The 7,262-nt window shown below is 27.0% G+C and overlaps 1 long non-coding RNA gene across 1 annotated transcript; it reads left to right on the top strand.

The window, feature by feature from the left end:
- Positions 1-3,316: 3,316 nt before the first annotated feature.
- On the top strand, positions 3,317-7,262 carry LOC136089399 (uncharacterized). The gene is made up of 2 exons (XR_010643015.1): positions 3,317-3,565; positions 7,000-7,262. It is a non-coding gene; the product is annotated as an uncharacterized LOC136089399 (long non-coding RNA).

Here is a 7,262-nt window from a genome sequence, read left to right as displayed (position 1 = left end):
GTTTCTGAGTAATTTTTGTCCCTTTCTGATGAAAGGCTCTAAAGATAAACGCAGTTCGTCAACTTACCCCTGCGGCCAACTAGCCCCGGTCTCCCCTACTCTTCATTTTTCTTCAAAATTAGAACCCGGTACCAAAATCAAGGGCTTTGGGATTTTTTAAAATGTCTAAAGAGGATTAGGGGAAGGAACGATCTGCAGAAACCATTCAATAAAATAATGAAGGATAGGAAATAAGGGAGGGAGGAGGGGAAAGAGGAATGATTCACTTTCAAGTTGCGCACGCTCTAATTTAAATATTTCTTAGGTTATACAATTTTTTCTGAATTAAAACGTTTTCAATTTTTAAATGGAGGGAAAGAGGTATTTTAAAAGCGTACGTACTTTTTAGAAAGGAGAGGGAAGAAAAAAATGACGTATGGTAGCCACAGGGAGGGAATTTGAATTTCCAAGTTTTTAGCGTACGTATTTCATAGATATCCCCTAATTACTTAACACACAACTCTTTCTCGATAGCTGCTCGATAATACATATTTTCCTGATAGCTCACTATTGTTAAATATTTTCATAAGCAAAATATCTTCTATTGTATTTTGTTTCGTAATTTATTTTTCCTCTGAAACTACAGGTAATGATAAGTAAAGTAAAAAACTTAAATGTTCTATATTTATATGTTATATATTATTCATCATTAAATGTTATATATTATTCATCATTAAATGCTTTAGTAAATTTATACTATGACCGTAGTTGCAGTGTAGTTACTTACATCAGCTGACTTGTATAGGTTTTGGGGGATGTGGAGTCTACATGTATTATTTTTAGCCCTCCTATTAATTCGATATAAAGTATAAAATTAACAGTGACTAAACGTTCAAATAGCCTCCAAAAAATATTTAATTTTTAAAAAATATATAAACTAAACAACTTCTTTACCAATAAGTTAGTGTTGCGATGCAGGTTATATTAACATTATAGTATTTTATGGCAATGCGTATTAACTATTATTGTTGCTAAATAAATACCATTTTATTATTTTTATTAACTAATTACATTATTATAAATTATTTTTTCAGTCAATGATATTAGCCGATATACTTTATCAGTCAATGATATGGCCGAGATATCGATGATATATCGGCTATATCATTGACTGATAAAACTGTTGAGACAGCAGAGTCCACATTAATCTACTAAAATTTAAGCAGCTTTGTGTCCGTTTAATTTAATGGAAACATTTAGAATAACAATCTTTTAAACAAGTAGGAAAAAATTTAAAAAAAGTATTTAGAGTGTGATGTTTAAAAAAAATTTTTATATGTTGGTAACTTTCTAAATAAACTAAATAATTTATGAGACGATTCATGATGAGTTAAAACCACCAACAACAAATAAGTAGTAAGTTAGAAAAATATTAGGCTTTCTTAAGTTCAGAAAGAGTGAAAAAATAATTTTGTTTTTACTTGCAAACTGAATATAATCAGAACCAAAGATACTGAGAGACGGGGAGGGCCGAGGGGCACTGCTTCCCCTCCCCTACCCGGCGTTGTCGTACCTTGTTCGAAACTTGTGTCGTCGGCCCTGATAATTAGTACCAAAAAACACAGCGAAAAGTGTAGTAAACTTTTTAACACCAGGTTTAAACTAATCACTTGACTCATCTAGTTTAGTCTATTTAGACTAAACTTAGTCTGAGTATATAAGATAAAAATTTATATTGATATTTTTTTGCTCTCACAGAGCTCTGCTGAAGTGCATTTACCTACCAAACTATCCCTTGAATTAAGATCGAAACCACGCCCTTATTGAAATTCTACTTGAAAGGTTAAAAAGTAGTGTTTGGAATAAACTAAACTTAAGTAGGACGTGAATAGCACTTACTGTTGGGCATCGGAAAGGTAATTGCAATACTTTAAACTACGCACAAAAAAAAAGAGAGACAAACATGTAATCTCCCGACAACCGTAGACAGATTATGTGACAACGGATTAACCCTGAGCATAAGTATATTAATTTAACATTTAATGAATGGACTTTCTCCAAAGAAAGCAATAAACCTAACCTACAATGAGTAATAGAAGTAATAAATACTTCCCCTTCTGATGATGCAAAACCAATATTAAAATTTTTAGCGATGATGAACTATTTTACAAGATTTGTCAATACTTTTAAAAAATATACGCACTCACAACAATAATAAATAGAAAAGAGTTTAAATAATAAGAAAACTGTCAAACATTTGATGTAAATACTTAAATGAAACATGTATAATTTTCTTTCGTTTAAAAAAAGTTCTTTGAAAAGATTTAAGTCATTTTGGAATACCCACTTTGTTGGTAAAAAGGTCTAAAAAAAAAAGTTAAAAAAACTATAACAATTTCTTATACATAACAACCGTCAACTAGAAAGTATTTTCTCAAATGCACAATTTAGCTGGCCTGACGTATTGGATTTAGTTAGCGGTATGCTCAGCACCAACATATGACTGGCTTGGTCATTGAAAAAATGTTGCATAGTTCAAGTTTTACTAGTTTAGTATTACATCAGGCCAAAGTTAGCATTAAATTATACGAATTTTGTTGTTTTAACGTAATTTTAACGTTGGAATGCAAGTAGCTCTTTGAGTCAACATCGGGATCGATTTTAGTCAACATCGGGATCGATTTTAACTTAAAGAGCTACACGCATTCAAAACAAAAATTCCCAACGGTTATATAGAATCTTACTATTTAATTATTTTGTAATAAAACAACGAGTTAAAGATATATATTAAAAGTTTGTTATACTGATTGTACTTAATTTGTTAAAAGCTTTTTTCAAACAAATAATTTTTTATTATAAATATATAAATTATAAATTTTTATTATAAATATATAAATTAGTTTTTTAATTACAAATGCACGCATATTTTTTTTAGTAAAGAGCTCATTTATAGAAAGAAACCAGAGTTAGAGCAATTATAATATGCTCTTGACCAACACATAAAAATACACCTAAAAAGTAAACTGTTATTTTTGTAAAATTGATTACTTATTCCCAATAAAGGAAATCACAATTACGCCCATTAATTATATTAAATCCTTTGTACAATTAATAAATACACTTGACGTAAATTTTTTAATTAAATTGATGAGTTATATGGCCTGCTTGTTTCGTAATTGCATTTTACATTATTACAATATATTTATATTATATACGCTGTTTGCATTATTACTTAGGTTAATATGCTCCCAGCGGACCAATGAGACAATAATATTGACAATATTTATAGTTTACATCATTCAATTTATCACAATCAAATTTATGAGTTTTATCTACCGTTTTTTTAAGGTAAAAGCCTAAAATGTCGGAAACTAAAAAGATTTTTAAACTAAAACGTTTTCTGATTTAGATTGAAATTAAAATGAAGTGCCTTGGTCTATTAATTTTATTTGTATCTTTGGATAGACTTCTTGGCAATTGTACACTTAGAACGGAAAGTTATAAATTTTGCAAGAAACTATGTCGTTTAGTAAAAGGGTGCATCGGATTTACCTTTAATACCTCAAATTATTTATGCTACTTAAAGGTAAGAAAACAGACTTTTAGCTTTTACGATTTTTAATCCAGATAAATTTTAATAGTTCATATATATACATACACATACATAGTATTTGTGACAACCTCATATTGGAGGGGGGTTTAAACTATGTATGGTCATAATTTTTGAACGTTGAGAAATAGTAGTATGAAATTCAAATTTTATTGATGAATATAAACTTAGTTATGAAACTTAGCAAAAAAATTATTAAATCAACTTGTTACTCTTACAATTGGGGTGTGCGTGCGAGTGTGTGTGGGTGGGGTGGAGGGTAAATTTAAAGGCTTTTTGTCTCCCAATCATCGCAATTTTTTGCAAATCATCATTATTTGACATAAATATAAACATACAAATCTTTGGAGTTTGCTCCATGTCTAGACGTTAGCTCTCAAACCGGAAAATGCGGATCCTTCACTGATAAATATTTAGGATAGATTATGGTATTAACGCCTTAGTTTAAAATTGATCAAGCAAAAAAAGTGTTTTAAGATTGTAATTTAAAAGTGTCTTCTATAATTTAGGTCTTCGGTTTGTAATTGAGTATTTAGAGGCTGAACAATTGGCTTTGAATTTACTAAAGTTATTATTTGAAAACTTTTGCTGTTTATATTATTAATTAAAAAAAAAAAAGTTAAAATAAAATGATGTCATATTTTTATCAAGTTTAAACATAAATATAAAAATATGATAAAGATTTAATTTAAAAATATTTAGCATATAAATTATTTTAGTATGCGAGAGATGATTTTGATTGTAATAATCCTAATAGCAAGTTTTTTGTTTGCAGAGTAGTTTACTTAGTTTTGTTGCGTTGGTATTGCACCAAGAAATACTTGCATAGTTTGCGTAACAATGTGTCAGGGAAGTAGAGTCCCAAAAAGGACTCCGCATTTAAAAGTCTCAAAAAGATTACTTCTTATTAGTTTTTAGTATTCAGCAGCTCTAAAAATTCAAAAAAGTTTATGGACTATTAATTGGAAGAAAACTTTTAGCTTAGAGAAAGAATTCGTTTTTGATACCGGAGTCCTAAGGTATAATGGCGGTAAGGACTCCATAATTCCAGGCTTAAAAAACAATAAGTTCCGAATCATTTAATCTCATTTTTTTTTCTTATAGAAGATTATAAGTCAAACGATATGTTTAGAGGTTATGAACAACAGAAACCAGGAACAAAAATAGAGATATAAAGCTGGAGTCCTTTTGGGATTCCGCATCCCTGCAATATACAATATTTCGATATTTTTTGAAATTTTATTCTCAACTGCATTTATAAGTACTTTCCGTGTAATATTTTTATTAAAAGTTACGCATAGAAACCTTAACGATACTTCTCTTTTTATTATAGGGTAGATAGGTATTATGAGTACCTTTAGCGAAAATTAGAATTTTTCAAAAATAATTTTACTGGATCTAAAATTTTTGCAAATAAAAAATTTTTAGGAACCATTATTCATGGTCCATTTAGATATTTGGGCAGCCGAAATTCTTTCTTAAAAACACGAAGGTTTTAAAAAAGTAGCAAAAGTGTTCAACAGCAACAACAACAAGCTATTTATTTTCTGTAAATCATTTTTACAATAGTTTTGATAATAATAATGATAACAACAATAATAATAATAATGATGATAATATATTATAACAATGTAAGATAAAAAAAAATTAATACAAATCGTAGTAATAGAAATAATAAGTATGTTTACAATAATTACAATGAAAAAAATAATAATAACAACTAATATTATAATAGTAGTTATGAGCATAAAATTATTTATAATAATAAGTTAATGATTTATTTAGGATGGTGTCACTCATACAGAAATCTGATTAAAATTTTAATCTCAATTTTTAAACATAATACAAGTAATAATAAGCAAAGACATGCATTGAAACATATGGACTGTAAATACATAGATTAAAGCACATAGAACATACATTAAAATCTTAATTTGCAGATTTTAATAATAATAATAATAAAATAAAAAAATAAAATTACTGATGATAATTGTAGTAATGACGAAAAGAAAATCAAAAGAATATTTTAATCGTAAGGATTATATGTCTAAAATTTAGAATAAAAAGTTTTTCAGAAGGTATTTCAGGATATAGTTTTTTGGACTCATTCAAAATGCATGCAAGGCTCCAGTTCCATTCACAGACGCACTGATAAACAATTTTTACTACAATTCTGGGTTTTAAAAGATAGTACATTTAGTTTTCTATTGTGTTCATATTACCTTAAATATCACTTTAAATAAGCTCAAAAAATTAACATTAATTAGGTAAAAAAATAGCAAACTGACAGTTATAACAAATTTGTGGAATATAATTGTTCGTTATTAATAAAACTTATCATTAATAAGATCAGATTTTAAACCACTTTTCATTGAAATAGACTTTAAAAAAAACTTTATTTCACGCAAAAAAAAATTAAAAATGTAATAATAATATTAAATTTGTTATAGTTTCAATTTTATTTAAAACCTCTAAACGATAAAAATACAATTTTTTTGAACTTAAAAGATTGGTATTGTTAAATTATTAAAAGTTTAGTTTTTACTGCGAATTTCGCTTTTAATTAAAAAGCCATTAAAACCACTGCAATTATACGACTTTAAACTAGGTGATTTCAATGAAAAACAAAATGAGTAATTTTAGCGTGCTCATATTACACGAAAAAAGTATTTTTTTAAGAAGCAGAAAATCAATGTTTGTATGTATTGTTTTCGAAACAAAAAGGAACTGCTTTTAAGATAATATAATTATTGATCAAATAATAGACTGCTATTATACATGATTCGTTCTAGAATTTTCTAAAAAAATTTGTTTGGTCTGATATTAGTAATGTCATAAGAATCATCTGATTTGAAAATTGGGATTACTTTTGCAACTTTAAGTTTTCCGAAAGAGTTCTCTCTTTTAAAAAAATACAAAAGCGGAATAATTATAAAATTTATAGAATTTATAATGGTGTTAACACTTATATTGCCGTCATAATTTTTTTTTAGCTTAATCTAAGAAACTGCGTCAAATAATTTATTATTAGACATAATATTTGTATTATTAGAGACTAAAAAAATGCATCAAAGTTTTAATAAAAAATTTATAAAATATTTTTTTGATAGTTTTGTTGTATAATAGTAGCAGAGACAAATTTACTCACCAAATGTTTTAGATATTGTTCAGATTAAAAATAATGATGCTCTGATCCCTGTTTTAATTCAAATTAAACATTGTCATTGAAATTTTTTGTATTAAACTTCCTTACACCAATAAATAGTTTACAATCGTAAATAATAAATAAATTGATTAATTAATTGGTTAAATTCTAAACTAACCCTTTAAAATTCATGTTTCTTTCCTTTAGTGTTGTAATTTTTGTAGCTAATGAATATATTTATATTGAATACAAACTTTACATTTAGGATAAACAATTCTCTTGGGCTCTTCTAAACGACACAATTGCTATATCTGGTTATTCAAATTCTGAGAAAATTTATATGAACTTGGATTTTAACGGTGGAGACATGGATAGCTGCGCTATAAAATGAGCAAATACAAAATAGCAGAAAAAACAATTTATGTAATTTATTATATTTTTCTTGTAGCTATAACTTCTTTTATATTTGTTACCATTTTTTAAACCAAAAAAAATTAGGCTTTTCAAATAAAGTATTTTATATATAAA

Source organism: Hydra vulgaris, chromosome 13 (genome assembly GCF_038396675.1).
Source record: "Hydra vulgaris chromosome 13, alternate assembly HydraT2T_AEP".
Classification (NCBI taxonomy): domain Eukaryota; kingdom Metazoa; phylum Cnidaria; class Hydrozoa; order Anthoathecata; family Hydridae; genus Hydra; species Hydra vulgaris.
This window is presented reverse-complemented; position numbering and strand designations above follow the sequence as displayed.